This window comes from Labrus mixtus, chromosome 15, assembly GCF_963584025.1.
Source record: "Labrus mixtus chromosome 15, fLabMix1.1, whole genome shotgun sequence".
NCBI lineage: Eukaryota > Metazoa > Chordata > Actinopteri > Labriformes > Labridae > Labrus > Labrus mixtus.
Window position 1 is genome coordinate 21,645,882 of NC_083626.1, and position 17,998 is coordinate 21,663,879.

A 17,998-nucleotide genomic window follows, 5' to 3' on the forward strand; every position below is an offset into this window, starting at 1 on the left:
TAAGTTTCTTTCTGTTGCCAGTTATCACGAGCACAGTATGTCTGAAGGGCTTTACAGGAACAGAGCCCAACAATTAATCATACAACAGCTTGGTGTAAAACATTAATGAATCAAAACGCAACCAGTGCACAGCACAAACACTCAGACACACGGATAGAAAAGACAAAAAGGGGGAAGAACTCCAGAGTTGAACAATGTCCAGTGTGTCAAGCCTTTGAATGCACAGTGTAAGACAAATGTCAATGTTTTTAATTGTTAAATCCACAGCGCTGCATGCTGTCAAAGACTTTGGCATGGAAGCATGTTTCAGTTTAAATCTATAGCCATGCTCTTTCTAGTGATGGCCAAGTTGTTTTTAAGATTTATAGAAAAATGCTAAACCTTTCTTTTTGGTTCCAGCTTCCTAAATGTGAACATATTTCAGTTTAATATTCTGTATTAATACAGTTCGATAATGTTTGAGTTTGTGTAGTTTATCAAACAAGACCAGCAAACTTAGTAATTTCTACTAAAGTCTCAGGTATTATCAGGGGGAATGTTAAATAATCTGTGAAATGTAATGGACATTGTGCAGTGGTTAGCGCTGCCCCCTTTACAGCAAAAAGGTTCCAGGTTAAAATCCTCTTCCGGCACTTCCTTTCTGTGGGGAGTTTGAATGTTCTCCCCGGGCATGTGTGGGTTCCCTCAGGGTACTCCGGTTTCCTCCCACGCTCAAAACCCGTTCTTGTTAGGTTAACTGGTGACTCTAAATGGCCTGTAGGTGTGTATTAGAGTGTGACTGTCTGTCTCAGGATGTCAGCCCCGTGATTGACTGGCCACCAGTCCAGGGAGTAACCAGACTCGCTCAATGACAGGATGGATGGATGGAAAACAATCCAATTATGATGAAATAATAGTTTATTGCCACCTTATTCCATACTTAGGATGTGGCAGTAAACTATCTGAGTGATTCAACAATTATTTGACAAAAGTCATTGTTAAATCTAGTGATATAATGAACGCGTAAGCTTGATTCACAGGAGCGGACAAAGGCGCTACACTGTCCATTGTGCCAAGAGGAAATAGCCAATGAAAAATGAAGTATGCATAGAAAGAACAGCGGAGGAATTATTCAAAGAGGAGATAGTAAGATGCACAACAGTGAGCGGTTACATAGAATGTTATATTAGTGAAAAAAAACAAAACAAAAAAAAAACTAACTCAGACAGACAGCTTTGTGTAATCCATATTATGGCTGGATTAGAAGTGTAATGTTCCAGCTGAACAAAAAGTATAAATCACAACATCACGACTACAGGGCAAGAGTCAGAGCAGGAGCTACAGACAATACTCCAACCGGGTCTTTGGGGAGTAGATAAAAGGTGCCTGTGTTGCTACTAGCAACAGAACACCCACCTCAAACCGTCGCCTTTTGCAGAATCAAATATTTTAATGAAGTGTAAACCTCACGCAAATGATGAGACCTGAAGTCTAAGCAACAACGATGCAACTAAGATAAAGAAGTTATCGCTTTATCTGAACAATTAGCGCTGAAGCCAGACAGCGAAAAGGTAAACCTCATTAACAGGAGAAAGCTGAATGACACATTCAGGTACATTTAGAATCTGTGCCGTGAGCTTTGGTCCTTTCTCACACATCCTCCCTTTCAATTATGCAGAGAGGTGAAATTCCCACTGTTTTAATGCAGTGTCATTCTTAATAAAGCTACCTGTCGTGAAGAAAAGAAATCATGATAAACCTAGACTGATTGTATTAGCTGCAGGTGAGGCCTGAGCAGCGTCTGTTAACTTCTAATGATCTCACTTACAACCTCGATTAGGAGCGAGGCAATATACTGTAGGTCATCAGAACCATCCACGATTGAAGTTATAATGGGGTCTCATCTTTCTGTTTGATGTCTTCAGAATAGCATCATTTGAGGTGATAAGCTTTTTTACTTTTTCTCCTCAGGTTCAGGTTCAGGTTACTTTATTTGTACCCATAGGTAAATTTGGTTGCAGGGAGAGTCACTTAACACAACACAGACAGTACATAAAACACACAAAGTGCAAATTCAAAATGTAAACAACATGATGTCGGAGGACAGTAAGGTGCAAAGTAATGAGACATAATTTAGGCAGGAGTTGAACAAACACCTTAACAAAGCAAAACAAAAATAGAAACAGATAAAAAAAAGAAGGAAACGAGGACATTTGGAAAGAAATAAGAAGAAGGGAAGAGAATACAAGTGTTGTGTCATTGCCTTGTTTGAGTCCCAAATCACACACTCATTTCCTACTCCCTACAAAGGGAGTTCTCTGTAGTCGACAATGTGGTGCACTCATTGGTCACTATGAAAAGAGCAATTTAGACACTGCTCTCTTTCTCGATGGCCGCTGATGATGACATTCCGAGTTTTCCGAGTCTTATCTTCACTTTGTTTACATCGCCGGGACGGCCGGCCGGCTCATCACCTCGCATATAAAAGTTGTTTAATTGAGGGACTAGAGAAAAGAAGAATAACATACTGTACTCACTGCTTAACTGAATGTCACGTAAGCGTTTCTAGATCACGGTCATTTCGGGTAAATGTACATGCAGTGTGAAGGTACGAGCATAATAAAGATCGCTAGCATTAGCATGCTAACACAACAATGCAGCGCGAGTTGTTTTGGTTTCACGCTGGAGCTCAAGGCCGACATCTGCCGGATCAAAAAATCACATATAAAGCCTTTAACGTTGGCCAGGGATGAATTAGAACCTTAACTAACTACATGGATTTCAGTGATAACTAATACTATACTGAGCGTATTTTCACAAAACAATAAAATGTAAAACAATTAATTAGAGTTTTTAATAAATAATGAGAAATATTTTTGTACTCAACTCATTTATTTGTGCATACAGACTCGTGCCTGTAATCATCATAAGGAAAAAAGTAATGTCACTCTGTTGAATAATTTTTAAACAGCTTCTAGATTTCTGTAAAAATGCCCCAAATATGAACTGTTTTGTGTTACTGTGTTTGCTTCTCTCGTCCATCAAACGCCACTTTCAGCTCATCGATGTTTGGAACCAAAACACATGATGGTGTATATTGCCACGTTAGTGATCATCAGTTGAACACTACTTTTCACAATGTGGGATTTAAAGAGTCCACTATATTATGATCATGCTCACTCAGAATTCAGACAACACTACAGCATGGTGCATGCCCTATGAAGAGCATAACGAGCACTACACAGTGAGTAGAGTGTGATTCAGACCTGAGAGGGAGAAGAGAGAATTGAGAGGGGACTCCATGTGGGGGCTGCAGCTATATACCGTAGCCATGATCATTAAAACTCCCTGTTGATTTCTGGAGTAGTATCTTGGTCTATAAAATGTCAGCAAAATCTTTTTTGCATAAAATGAAGACGTCTACCATTTTTACAGACTAAGAAACTAAAGGTGGAAACATTTCATGTCTTAAAACCTTACAAGAGAAGCTTGATACCACTTTCACATCTGTCTGTATGAGGAAGAAGTTTCTTAGCTTATTTTAGCTTAGCATTAAGACTATAGAAACAGGGTCGAAAAAGGCTAGCATGGCCCTGATCCTGAAAACTCACTGATAAGGAAGTTCTATATTGATAGTTCAATCCATACAAAAAGTGTGTAGTTTTCAGTTTTTGCTTTTTATTAAAGTACGACTGTCGACAAATAGCAAACCATTCTTCTCTGTCAAAATACCCTATTTCTCAAGTATTGAACTTTCTTTTAACAAACAAGTTCAACACTCAGCACACATAGCAGTAAGTTTTTCTGACTTCCCATTTTCTTTTAAAAATAAGTCCCCCCTGCTCTGCCCTCAGAGATGTGCTTTTGTTCCCCCTCTCCTTTATCCATTGCCTCAGTTTATCTAGGATGAGAATGTTGCCTACCATATATTGTGTGAATGTAATCCAATTCAGAGAAATGTTTGCGGCTGCAGCCAGGAGTCATTGTTATACATTGAGACACCCTATCTGGAGAAAGCCACTGAACCGCCTGTACAATCACAGCGTGCAGGATAAGTCATGTTTGGTTTTAATCCTCAGGAGCAGCAGCAGTCAGAACGCAGCCACAATGCATTTTTATAGCCGATGAACCTGTATCGTGTGAGAGAGGAGGCAGCCTAAGATGAACTCAGGAAAATATTTACACACGGAAATTATGTTTATTCAACAGGATTATCAATGGCCAGCTGAGAAAGAAGAATCTTTTGAGGTTATATTAACTAAATACACGAAGATTTAGCTACTGTCAGGCTGCAAACGCATGTGCTCGAGTATTTGTATCCAGCTTCCAGTAATCATGCAAAGAAGAACCCTCATGGTCACAAAGAAATTTAAATAGAGCTTTGGTTCAGTATTAACACGCAAAAAGTACATTGAGCATTAATGCTTATCTTAATTGCTTTTACTCACCAGTCCATCAGAGCAAAACTGCCTTTACAGTTTGGGATACATCTCAGTTTGTTCTTACCACGGCGGCTTCTGTGAGGATTAAAACGTGTGCATGAGACAGAACCCTGCGAGATATTTACTCCTATTTATTTAGATTCATAATAACCAACAGCAGTGGGGGGGGGGGGGGGGGGGGGGGACACACTGATAATGTTGCTTCTCTGAGTTCTTCCTGACTATAACCTGAACTTTTAGAGGTGCAGGATTTATGTGTGTTTACTTGAACACAAAATGAAGAAAGGCAGATTTGGCCCATTTGTTTAAATATTTTTTGGGGGGGGTTTTTAAGACTTTTTTTGTGCCTTTATTGTGGTGATCGGACAGTGGATAGGGTTGGAAATCAGGGAATGACATGTGGGAAAGTAGCAACAGGTTGGATTCGAACTCGGGCTTGGAGGACTAGAGCCTTCATACAATGGGGCGCGCTCACTAACCACTGCGCCACCATCGCCCAAGAGCTCAAGAGTCAGAGGAAAGGAAAAGGTCATCAAGTCATGGATGAAAAAAACAACAATATGATATTAAACAAAAAAATACTACCAACAATTATATATATGTCCAAACTATTTAGACCATATGCTTATGTCGATAGGACTAGATCATTGGTGGGGACGGCCTGCTGCTTTTCCGACTGCTACAACTATTAATATCAGCCTTACGTCTGTTAACATTCTCAATATTGAGTTGATTGATTGGTTGATTGATTGGTTTACTGATTGGTTGATTGATTGGCTGATTGACTATTATTACACTGATTATTGCACACATTATTTGATTACACACACAATGTGTAGCGTTCTGATAAAGTCACAGTGAAAGTAGCTGAATATTATCACAAAGTAGTATCTGTGTTGATATAAGTTTCTTTTAAATCTTTATTGAACATCAAAACCATTCAAAGTAAACTACTAACCATTCTGGCATGTGTGGGTGAATGTTGTCAAAATGTACTAGACAATAGAGTAGAAAAATAGTTGTGATATATTGAATTCATTTGCAACGTTTTTTGGGGTTTTTTTTCAAATCAACAGACTCTCATATCACCGTTTGCTCTGATAGTTTGATATCCACACTGATGGCCTTATTATTATGTGTGTTTTCTATTAGGCTAGTGTGTGTGTGTGTGTGTGTGTGTGTGTTTTCAAACTCTAATTAGCCCAGCTGTTCTTTTGTCTGATATAAATAGGAGCCTGGATACATTTCTGTGTACACCAGCTCGTGTTCTGCATTAAGCAAAAACGGTTGAAGAGAAATAATCTGGCTTTAGTACGAGCCGCTTCAAAGGATGGGCGGTAATACAGCTTTAACGTCACAACAGATTCTACACATTCATGAAACCTTCTCTGCTGTAACTAATTTAAATCAAAGTCAGCATTAGGGAAACACTGTCCAATATCTTACCTCCTCTTCTGGCAGTGTTTGAAGCTTCTTCATGTGTTCAGTTAATCTGTATCTTCAAAATAATTCAAAAGAAGGATGCCAAGTTAAAGCATTAGAACGCTTCCCTCTCTGGTGCTTTAATGTTTATACTTTGTAAACATCTAGAAGAGACTCACATTTTAGTTTTCATGCTGAAGCTGAGCAGACTGGCTGCTTGCTGTGGCTTCATATTTGTCACACAGACATTATCTGTCTGTTATTAGTCTTCTCATCTAACTCTCTGCGAGGCATGTGTTGAAAGTATGTTTATAGTGTTATGCTACTCCTTTAAATCTGAATTAATCTATTACATTTTAATCATTTTGGGACGCTTTACAACAAGTTTTTAACACAGCTTTGACATTTCACAAGGTTAGAAAGTTGGTACAGGCTAATTGAAGTCGAACTAGATTCTCTGACTCCCATGTTCAGTGTTAAACCAGAGAACACTCTGGACATTTTTGTTATGTTGTTGCTTTCGCCTGTTTTGCTAGCACGTCATCGCATACTGGAAAATCCGTAAAGGCTTAATATGCGTATATATATATTTTTCACACTTAAATGTAATAGAAATCAAGTATATCCTCTGAAAATAACTGTGTCATGACTGTCTACAATGGGTGTAACACCCGAGTCCCACTGTCTGTGATGCTTTCTGAGTTTTCAGAGTCCTATCTTCACTTTGTTTACATCGCCAGGACGGCCGGCCGGCTCATCCCCTCATGTATAAAAATTGTTTAATTGAGGGACTAGAGAAAAGAAGAATAACATACTGTACTCACTGCTTATTTAAATGTCACGTAAGTGTTTCTAGATCACGGTAATTTCTGGTAAATTTACATGCTGTGAAGATACGAGCCTAATAAAGATTGCTAGCATTAGCATGCTAACACAACAATGCAGCGCGAGTTGTTTTGGTTTCATGCTGGTGCTCAAGGGCGACATCTGCTGGATCAAAAAAATCGCATATAAAGCCTTTAACCTCCCTACCCAGGGGATGAAGGAAGTAATGTTCATCTCAAACTATACACAAATTAAATGCACCATGAGGGGGAAAAGACTGAGGTCAGTAAAATTTGTTTCCCATTCAGTTCCTATTTCTAGCTCTGTTTTGGTCTCCACCAATCCTGAGACATATTTGTCTAAATGTATAAATGCTCCACGATGTTCAGCTGCTTTTTTTATGTCTGACTTTGGTGAACCACCTGAAAAAACGTAATGTGACAAAAAAAAACTGATTTTGATTTTATCTGAAACTTCACATGAATCACATGAAAGTGAAGACAGAATAATATTACAACGCATGAAAAGTAAAGTGCAAATTAGATTGTCAAAACTTGATGAATCTATTTATATATCAGAAAAGAAGAGTGAAGCAGAACAAAAGCATTAACCCCTTCACAATAAATCATGAACTGATTAATATCGCGCTTGCTTATTCACATAAACCTAAGCATTAAGATTATATCTTTTAAAATGAATACATATATAGTATATATTACCAATTTTCTTAAGTCATACAAAAATACAAACTTCATGTGCTATATTTATCTTCATCGAAAATATAAATGAATGAGTTATATATTTATCTTGATCCTAACTATAACGTGATAACATTTTTATTGTTAATGAATATTTACTGCAAAGTCAGATTACAATGTTGTGTTCATTTTTCACCTTTTACAAACATATAGACATTTGAATATTGTAAGTATAAAGATATAAAATAGATTTGTTTTCTGTATAGAATATGATCCATCATCTGTCTGTAAGTATGAAGGCTCTTCTGTCAGGTCGTTAATTTAAAGAGACACATCATTAAAGCAGACTGACACTAACGCTACTACTGCTAAAAGTCTAATATAATACCAATTATAATTCATAGGTTTTAATTATAGGTTTTTTTAACCTTTTTGTTCAGCTGAAGAGAAAAACAGACGTTAGCTTTTTTCTGATCTGCTCTGATAATATAGTCCAACTTATTCTGAACCATTTTGCAGACACATTCAAACACAGAGAGGTTTCATCTTTAAAAAGTGGATGTAACCTTTACACTGGAGTTGGTTGGAAATGTCACGTCCACATTTACCTTCTCTCTGGCGTTCTAGTGAAACAAGCCTCACTCGCTGGAAATAGAAAGAAGGGGGGGGGGGAGTTTCTTATCTACCGACTGCAACATTTTGAATAGAGAATTGCAAAGAGTAAACAATAGCAGGGCCGTCTTTCCTCCATTGACCAAACCCTCCTCCAATTACTTCCTTGTCTCTCTTTTCCTTTATTCTCATTTGTTACATCCTCCGTGACCTTTCTATTGGATGTGGCAGCAGTCAAACGTCAGGGTGTGAGCATATCATTGATAGAGAGGTGGAGGTCATTACCAGCAGTTGTCTTAGAGAGGGCTTTAATCCCCTAGTAAGCCAAGGCCAGAGCCCGGCCTCTGGAACCGGCTTAATTACTGGCACGGTCTAATTGGCTCCTTGTACGGGCTACGATGAAAGCAGGATGTGACACTTAAGGCTAGACTTCCTCTGCTGTCTGCCCTTTGTGTCAGTACCATTAACCTTTCCCTTCCACCTTCTATTCTGTCTTTTTATGTTCAATTATAGGCACTATTTAAATCAGATGGAGTAGTGGGACTGAGAGCTTTGTCCATGGGTTTAATAATTGTACCCTTAATTACTATTACAGGCTTGGCTTCTTGGGTGAAATCTTCTGTGTTGCTCATTTATTTTCTTGCTGCATGTTGATCTTTGCAACAAGTCTTAGTTGGAATTTGTTGAACCTGATTTATGTATGTAGAGAAAATGTGCATGCATGTTGGTGTGTGAGATTTTCTGCAACTTTCAATGTGGCCATGCATTGGAAAAACACTTAATTAGTTGCTTCATGTCTGCAGAATTGTAAAAACTTCCAATAATACATTAAAATTGAACAATACTTCAAAAGGGAGCAAAAATCTGCAAAGTAAACCCGTTCTTTGTGTTTGCCCTTTGGGGTATTGTAAGCTTTGGTCTGTATTGTCACTACTGTGTAATTAATCATAGAACCTAACTGCATTCACAGGGTCCCTTTGGTTAATTGGACTGCAGCTGCAGAATGGACCAGGCAATGATTTATTCAGCGGGCAGGTGGAACGGCACCCTGCAAACCCTCCTCCCAGATATTGAGGATGGATGGCTCATTCCTGCACCCCGCTACTCCCTGTGCTCCTCCATCCCTCAGGCCAATTGACTTTGAGGGCACACACTTACAAGATGGACTTGGTGGTGACAAAATGAGAGGAAGAACGGTACAGTGGAATCAATTTTCTTTTCTCCGTATTCATGACTCGCACAAGCGAGAGTGGGAAAACAGATGAAGATATTGACCATCGGTAGAAAGTTGAACAAGTGAACTTGCTCACAGTTGTTGTCGAGTTAAAAGCAAACACGAAAGGTGACACCCTCGTGACATTCGCTGCCCTTCCCACTTCACTGTTGTTTGTTTCATTTACTGGCCGTGCTTTGAGGCAGACCGGCGGTAACTATATCATTTCAGGCTGGTTGGCAAACCGAACAACTCTGGCAAGCTTTGTTACACTGTTTCATTTGAGGATTATTTGGTCCAACAGAGTAAAAGTGTGTTTGTTTGTTAGAAGGAAAGCAAAAGTTGTGAAGAAACCAACTTAATGAATCCTAATTGTGTCATTTAGTAAACCAAAAGTCATATCAAATTCACTTTATACTGTAGATTGTAATTAGTTAACCTTAAGATACTAGAAGAAGAAAACAACTTGCAAACTGACTGACCCCAGTAAAGTAAGATAGATATAACATGTTGTACCTACTAGAGATGGGTATTTACTGTAATCTAGATGCATTACATCAGTAATGAGTGCTCGGGTACTCACTTGTTTTATTTTATTTTTTACCAGAAGAAAATTGGACATAGACCTCCCGGTGGTTTGATTTGAGTTTCCTGCGATGTGTCGCTCGTCAGCACTGTTTGTCTGTAGGACAGCGGTCTTAAAATCCCAGTTCTGAATGAAGAGACAAGTAATGGCAACATGACGAGAGCTGCCCACAAGTCTGTAGTTACAGACATTTTGCTGTTCTGCACAGTTCTGCTGCATCTTTTCCACTCTTGCAGCTGTTTTTAGCCGTGATGGTTGCTTGTACTCCAGCTTGGCAAACGTCATCAGCTCACGGAAGGGGAGCATACCTCCAGTCACCGTTTGAATATTAGCTTGTCTGGACATAAGGCTAAATAAACTTCTCCGCTTTGATATCATCACAACGACGTGTGCTAACAGGGTAAATCAATTCCCATGGTGGCCATTCCCACATGACATCCTACTCAGGGTGGGAAGCTTATTTGTTTATCGATGGTGTACAGCGGTGTTCTACATGACAAAGGAAAGGAATCTGACAGATTATTTACTGCATGCACCAAAAGTAAGGAGGCTATAGTCCTCTGAGCGTGCGGCCCGGCTTCAGATCCAGCCTGTGGCTCCCCTCCCGCATGTCACTCCCCACTCTCTCTCTCCGGTTTCTGACTCTATCCACTGTCCTATCTATAAATAAAGGTATGAAAAAGCCCAAAAATAAAACGAACAAAAAAAAGATTTGACATCAGATTAGCTACTGTTGGTTGACAGCTAACGTGAGAATACAACTACTTCCTGCCTTGAATTACAGTTTGATAGAAATTCATAACGGCAGAGGCATAAATTCCCAGCAAATGCAAATATTAGCTAGCTATCCGTAATTTTAGCTTGCATTGTCTAATGTTAGCTTGCTATAATGTTAATTAAAAAGTGGTTGATTGCCGCCCTTTGTTGTAGCGACTTAGCTGTACATTCCTACAAACCCTTGATAAGTTATCTAAATGTTGGTTTTTATCTTGAAATACAGCCCAATGTCCCTCTCATGATGTAATTCATACCTTTTAGTCACATGACCACCACAGAGGCTTGGAGAGCAAAACGAGCTCAGGAAAGTAGTGGCCGCCATTGAACACACTGTAGAGCTGCAGCACTGCATTTACATTTCTTTTACATGACTCATGTTTACATCAACTGACAACTGCAGAGAAACAGAGATATTAAGATAAACTGCAAATTAGGGGCATATGTGACCCTTACACAACACACGAGACACTACTTCAATCGCTAAAAAAAATGCACACAAAAAAGAAAGAAAAAAAGAAAAGACGAGGCTAGCAACCCAGACGGACAACTTCACCTTAGCATGCAACAGTAGGAAGCCTTTCTTGCCCGTCACATGAAAACTATAAATATACTGTAATGTTTTGAACATACTTTGAAAGGCCAGAATAGAGTATATTTATTGTTTATCCCTGTTTACCTTGTGTTACATTACTCAGATAATCAGTCAGACTGGAGAATGGACTTGATAATGTACATTAGCAGAGCCCATACGTCAACATTAGCATCACCCCTTGTCTTGCTGAAGTTTGTTTCAGTGCTGCTGGCGTACCATTACCCTGAGATAACCACACTTTAATAGTTAATGCAGCTATGGGGCTCCCTCTGCATTACAAATGGACCCATCTGTCTCACCTAGACCCCCGCGGGTGGCAGCACCATAGTCCATCTCCAGCAACTCTAATCATTCATCAATAGGCAGCTATCTGACACCCGCTTACACAGGATACCGAACACTGTGATGTGGTCAAGGCCAGAGACGGACATCCTGGTGTCAGGCAGGGGATCTGTCAACTGATATTACTGCAGACACCACTTTGGGACTTCCCAACTACAACAGCTGGATGGCAGGCTCCAGGTACAATCTGCTTATCTATAAACTGCCTCTTCTCTAGCCTGTCTAGACAATGCAGAAAGAGAAGAACCAATGCCACCAATTACTTACCCTGATTAATGGATCATGTTATATAAAGGGGAGCTCCACAGATTTCACACATCAAAGTCTGTTTACAGGTCGCACCAATGAATATGTGAACATGTAACACAAAGACAAATGTAGTATCTAAGAAAGCTAGATTTGTCTTCAACACTTGAGTCAGTGTCATCTGGGTCTGTGGTTCGACAACTCTTAAAATGACAAATAAAAATCTGGTAGTCTGGTGTAAGAAAGATCTTTTTTTGCTTTTCTCTTTGACCACAACAAACAAGAATCTCCAAAATAACCGCCAGCTGTCAAGTTGTCTTTTTGACAACATAGGCAGCAAGGAAGATGAGTGTGTGTAGTGATAAATATATCTGCTTCTAATGAACCACTTTTGATCCTTTTTGAAAGATCTTCCACCACAGGAATAAATATTACATTATGGAGATGGCAAATCAGTAGTATTTTAACCATAACAGGTATATCACTTCTTTTTTTAACTTATGATGTTCAGCGTATTAAACTGCAAAGAAACTCTTCTCCGCTTGTAAACAAAAACGTGTTTTATGTCTTATTTAGTACTGGACTAGCTTTATAAAATTTAAAACAAATAACTGATGATTTCAAGTTGCATCATGAGACACAAAAGATCAATGGTTTTGGAGGTACATTTTTGACCATTCATTATTTAAATATATCTATCAGGGCTTCTAACTTTCTCAAAGTGAAAAACGTCTCACTGGAGAACTTCTTAAAATATAATCACACCTCCCTTTTATGTATAAGATAAGAGAAGATGAACGTATATAGCAAGTGTGTGGTTGATGTCATGAAAAGTGCATTGACTGGCTACTCCTTGCTCATACAAATTCAATTTACTTTGGTCCAGAGGCAATGGTGCCCTCTTTCCAATTTGCCTGACAAGGGCAGGCCAGAGGGAATGCAATCAATAAAACAAATGCTGAAGTGACTCAACTCTGCAGCTGAGCCTGGCACTTGTTTTGTAGAGGAGTGTGTAAACCTTTTATCCCCATCTGTAAAGCCTGCCTCTTTTTTGTTGTTGTGGTCATCACATCAGCAATCCACCACGAGAATCTGCTCTCTATTCCCAATGGAAATAAAAAACAGTGATAAAACTGAACCCAGATCACCTCCATAAGTATCCAGCACAGATGCAGCCCAGGCTGGCCCCCTTTCTCTGGGGACTGCAGCTGCCACGCTGGGATGTGACAGGCCCCGAAATGGCCAGGCGGTCCCCTTCCCTTTTGATCAATCAGGTAAGATGGAGAGGGGTAGCATGAATTCTAAAACTCCAGATGCAACATCACCAAGGTGACTCATCTATTACCCCTCCCAACCGCTCTGAATTCCCACTCATCTGTCAGGGTGACAGTGTCCCTTTGCTTTCTCTACTTAAGTCTGCTTTAGACCCGGTGAGGGTCAGTTGAATTAAGTAGTTACTCCATACAGCTGCCTGTGATTGTCAATTCTAGAGGGCAGGCTTTAAATCACCTGCAGTGTGTGGACTACATTTTTGGTGAACTTAGGAGAAACTTCAGGAGAAAATCTGGGCTACCACTAAAACCTTGTTCATTATTCAAAGCTTCACATTTATGTCTACTGGCATCAGTCAATCCCTAGGCTTATAAAAAATGCTTTGATGGATTGTCTTGGAGGAACATTGTCACACTGATTTCTACATGACAGCATTATCGATTTATGTTTACAGAGTGTCTTGGTGACAATAAACCTGCAACAGCTCAGACTCGGGAGGATCAGCTTTCCTCAGGGTAACACCTCCATCTGCTGGTCATCATCTCTAATGTGCCTCGCTGTTCTGAGGAGAAACGTCCTTGACCACCGAAGCTGAGGTGTGTTTTATCACTGAGACATGGGGAGAGGTGAATACATCAACACAACAACAGTTCAGCAGAGATTCATGTCTCCACAGAAAATCTGATCATGGTGGAACAAGGATAAAAGCTGCTACTTCTTCTTCCACTGCCTTTACTACTTGTTTCTATGTTGTTTTTTTGTGTATGTCTGACATGTAAATAAGGAGTAAGAAATGTCTTAGTGAAATAGGGAAAAGAAACAGGCTCTGTTCATGTCCAGATACCACCACAAGGTGGTGTCATTTCTCAAGGATGTCATTAAGCCAGCTTCAGCATTTAATGCAAATATAATCTGTGTCTGCCTCCTACTGGAGAAAGAGAAAACTGCACTGTATTAACCCTCAATGCAGATACTTGATTTACTGTAAATATACAAATATAGAACACAGGTACCAGAGCCGTTGAACTTGAAGACTACATTTATGACACAGTGACAAAATATATCAGGTTGGTTTCCTGTGTAGATTTAAACCACATACTGATAAAATAATTTTTAAAAAAAGATGATATTCTTCTTCCGTTGGGGGAAATTACAACAGTTCTGAAGACACCAACAATAATAGTATTGGGAATTATAATCATAGGAATATAAACACCTACTAATGTTTTGATATACAGTTTTCAACACCTTATTTTGTGTTGATTCTAATATCAAAAATATGACAACTGATTATTGTACAGAAAGTGTGAGTACAAGATAATTTACATATACAAATTGGCATACATGTATGTACATAAATAATAGAGATGCACTGATTGTGAAAATCAGGGCCTTACTGATACCCATATTCAAAATTATAATTAAACTGATGGCTCATACCATTACAGTTTTTCAACAAACTGCACGTCACTGATCTTTCTCAGAGACTCCTACACTGCCGACACTTTATTTCATGTTTGACCATGAAAACAAATCAGAGTTTGTCCAACAGAATCAAAAAGAAAAACTCTTCTCTGATTCAGCAGATAGCTTGCCAGAATTAGAAACTAAAAGTTGATGCGACAATACAGAAACACATCAGCTACTGGCATCAGTGAATGCACATTATTTGCCATTGAAACAAAGTTTTCAACAAGGTCGATATCGGCGTATACAAATGTTCAGCCAATGCATTCGTAATTCATATTTAAAAGGGATTGCAATACAGATTCACCAACAGAAAATTGCTGTAAGCCTGAGGAGTACTGCACTGCAGCTGACCCTGACCTCTGACCTCCCTATCGTGGGGCCATGCATGAAGTGTCAGTGATGAAAAATTATATTCTTCTGTGTTCTGAATATTTTGTAATGCAAATGCTCTATTGTATCTTTATCAATGATATACACAACTGACTCTAAATGAAATGAATAAGTTAAAGAAACTGAGCAGATATTTTTTCTTATACTTGTTATATAACAACAGAAAAAAGCATGAACAGAGACATGTTTTGGCATGTAAAGGCTGTTGTTGCCAAAGGAAGTTTCAAATATGGCTTTATTTTCACCCTTAGAAATTTCACAAGCTTGAGTCACACTATGACTGATGCACCCGCTGGAGCCCCGTCCAAAAAGCTCAGGATGTGGATCTGAAAGAATTTGAAAGGGAGAGTGGAGCGTTGACTCAGTGACCGACGAACGGATGGACCAAGGTGAAATTAGGTAGTTGAAGAGCTCATATTATCCCAATGCTTATAGGAGTATCACATAAATACAGCACTGTGTTCACTTAACAGGCTGCACGCGCTACTTCCTCTGTTTGTGTGAGTCAGATACTACTCATGACTGAATCAGCCTGGCCCTGCTCCCTCCGCCCACTAACCTCCATCCGCCCCCTCGCAGAAGTATAAAAGACACCCACACACATATTCCCATCTCCGCCCACCTTGCCTTTCAACTGCTCCCACACTTTTCCTCTTCCCCTCCCAGCAGATTTTCTCTCTCTCTCTCTCTCCTGCTTCTTTTTCCCTCTTTTTTTTTTCTCCCTCTCCTCTTTTGAGGATGTGAGTGGCGTGTGTGTTTTAGTCATGTTCAGGCTCATCCCGGGCCAACAGCAGCAGCACAAGCATAAGGGGGGAAACCCAGGCGCAGGCAGGAATAGGATGTTATGTCCACATCTGTTAGTTGGTTTGGCTGTAGCAGTCTTGCGGTTTACACAGCGCCTAAAAATGGATCGAGCTGGAGGAGAATGAGCTGCTGGAGGGGAAGACGGATGAGCATATAGGAGGCGGGGGGGGGCATAGGTGGGGGATGGGTGAGCATGCCAAAGTGGGCCAAGACCCCCCCGATGGTTAATAGGATTCTGTCTGCCCTGACCTGCTGCAGAGTTCACGAGGCAAGAGACGGCTCTTTGAGGAGGACGTCTGAGGTGGAAGTGTTTGTCTCTTGGAAGATTTGATTAGCATGTAAATTCAATCTCACTCACCCGTTTTTGTGTCGTTCTTTTCTTGTGCCACAGTTTAGGATCTGCCACAGAAACACTGAGTCTGGGATAAGGGAAGATCTGATTTGATGTGATTTATTTTTAGATTTACAAGCCATCATTAACCTGCTATGAGATCCTACTGTAAAGGATATCAAAACGAGTCAATAGCACAAATATCCTTTGAGAAATTGCGTTCTAATTAGCCTTTTTTTTTAATGACTGCACTCAAACTTTAAAGACTTCTCAGGACAGAAGCATTGTGGTGATCAAATTGCATGGAACATGTCTGATATCTGTAATGGGTAAACATCAAAATGTTCGATTTATTTCACTACTATTTTCACGGTGTATCATTTCTTAAAGACAAAAAAATCGAGGGACAGTCAGGAAAGAATCATCCTTTATTCAAACCCCTCACATGCTTATGTCCTACATCTATATATAGTCAGTATATACCTGAAATGTTTATTTTATTTTACCAGATAACACTTTTAAAAAGAAAAGAAAATGAAGAAGATTTTTAGGGTTAAAAGCGTCTTCTGTCCCAAATTTTGACTTGGCTATTTCTGTTATTTGAAGAATGATTGTTTTCCGCTTTTTGCAGCAATAATTGGGAACAGATCATCGGAGTTGACGACATTGATAACTCTGACATGAAGTAAAGTCCTGGGGAAGGGGAAGAGGTAAAGGGGATAGTCGTGTATTCTTCTCTTGTTGTTCTCTTTAACCTGTCTTACTGTTTGATTTGATCATTCTAAAATGAGGGAACATGTGTACGATTGAATGTGTTTTTGCTGCCTCCTCCAAAAAAAGATGTAAATCAACATTTTATCAGATTTCAGAGAAAGAAAACTAAAACATTTGGGTATTTTAAATGCAAAATTGCAAGACTCTCCTAATAATAGCTGAGTATTCAATTCCAAATGTCTGCTCTATTATCACTTTATAAATGTCGGCACAAATTTGACATTTCACTTGACCCACTGTCTTCCTTCACATACAAATGTAAAATGCAAACATTTGTTTTCCATCATGTCCGGCTGGTCACATTACCCAGTCCCCTGATTGGTCTCCAGGTGGTGCCAGTGGTTGAGCAGGACGACATTCCTCACTCTCACACACACACACACACACACACACACACACACACACACACACACACACACACACACACACACACACACACACACACAAACACACACATAGTGGACCTATTTCCCTGTCTCCATCCACACACATTCTGAGGGGCTGGTATGGCAGGGATGTGTGAGGGTGTGGGGGATGGGGCTGAAGTAGTTGTGGAAGATAGAGAGGAAGGAAGTGAATAGAGTGAGAAATGGGGAGGGATGGGGGGGCATGCAAGGCAAGCACATGCTGAGCAGAACATTGGACTCATTGAGAAAAGCGCTCTCTCCATTCATGCTCCATCCAATCCCCTTTTACTAAATATCCAACTCCTGTACTATCATGTACATACAGTGAATTAATATCAGATTTGTGCAGTTTAGGTGTAGAAAATATATCAACACATCTGATTAATCTCATGTTATTTGAGATGATTCCTGACCGAAGAAGCAGAAAAATGAAATACAAACATGTGACAGTAAGTGGCGGCTTTCGACCATTCTTAGGTCACTCTACGTTCTCAGTATCTGTTTTCAATTGCGTAGGCCCCATAAGCTCCAGATGGGCAGTCTTTGACTAGTGAAACCTTTGTGTGAAAGTGCTTGTAGTTGGTTTGATTAGAATACAGTTTGGAGTGTCTCATCTGAATCCACCACACCCCTGCAATAAACATTGAGGCTTCTAATTTAAATGCAAAAGGGTCTCATCAACAACGGCTGAGAGCAACATGGAGGCGTAACATAAATGTCTTTATGAGAGAGGGAGGGAGAGGTAGCAGACAAGGTAGTTTTGGCCAGTTTACTGACCCAGAGTCGATGCTGAAGGGAAACAAAAACTTGCTTGTG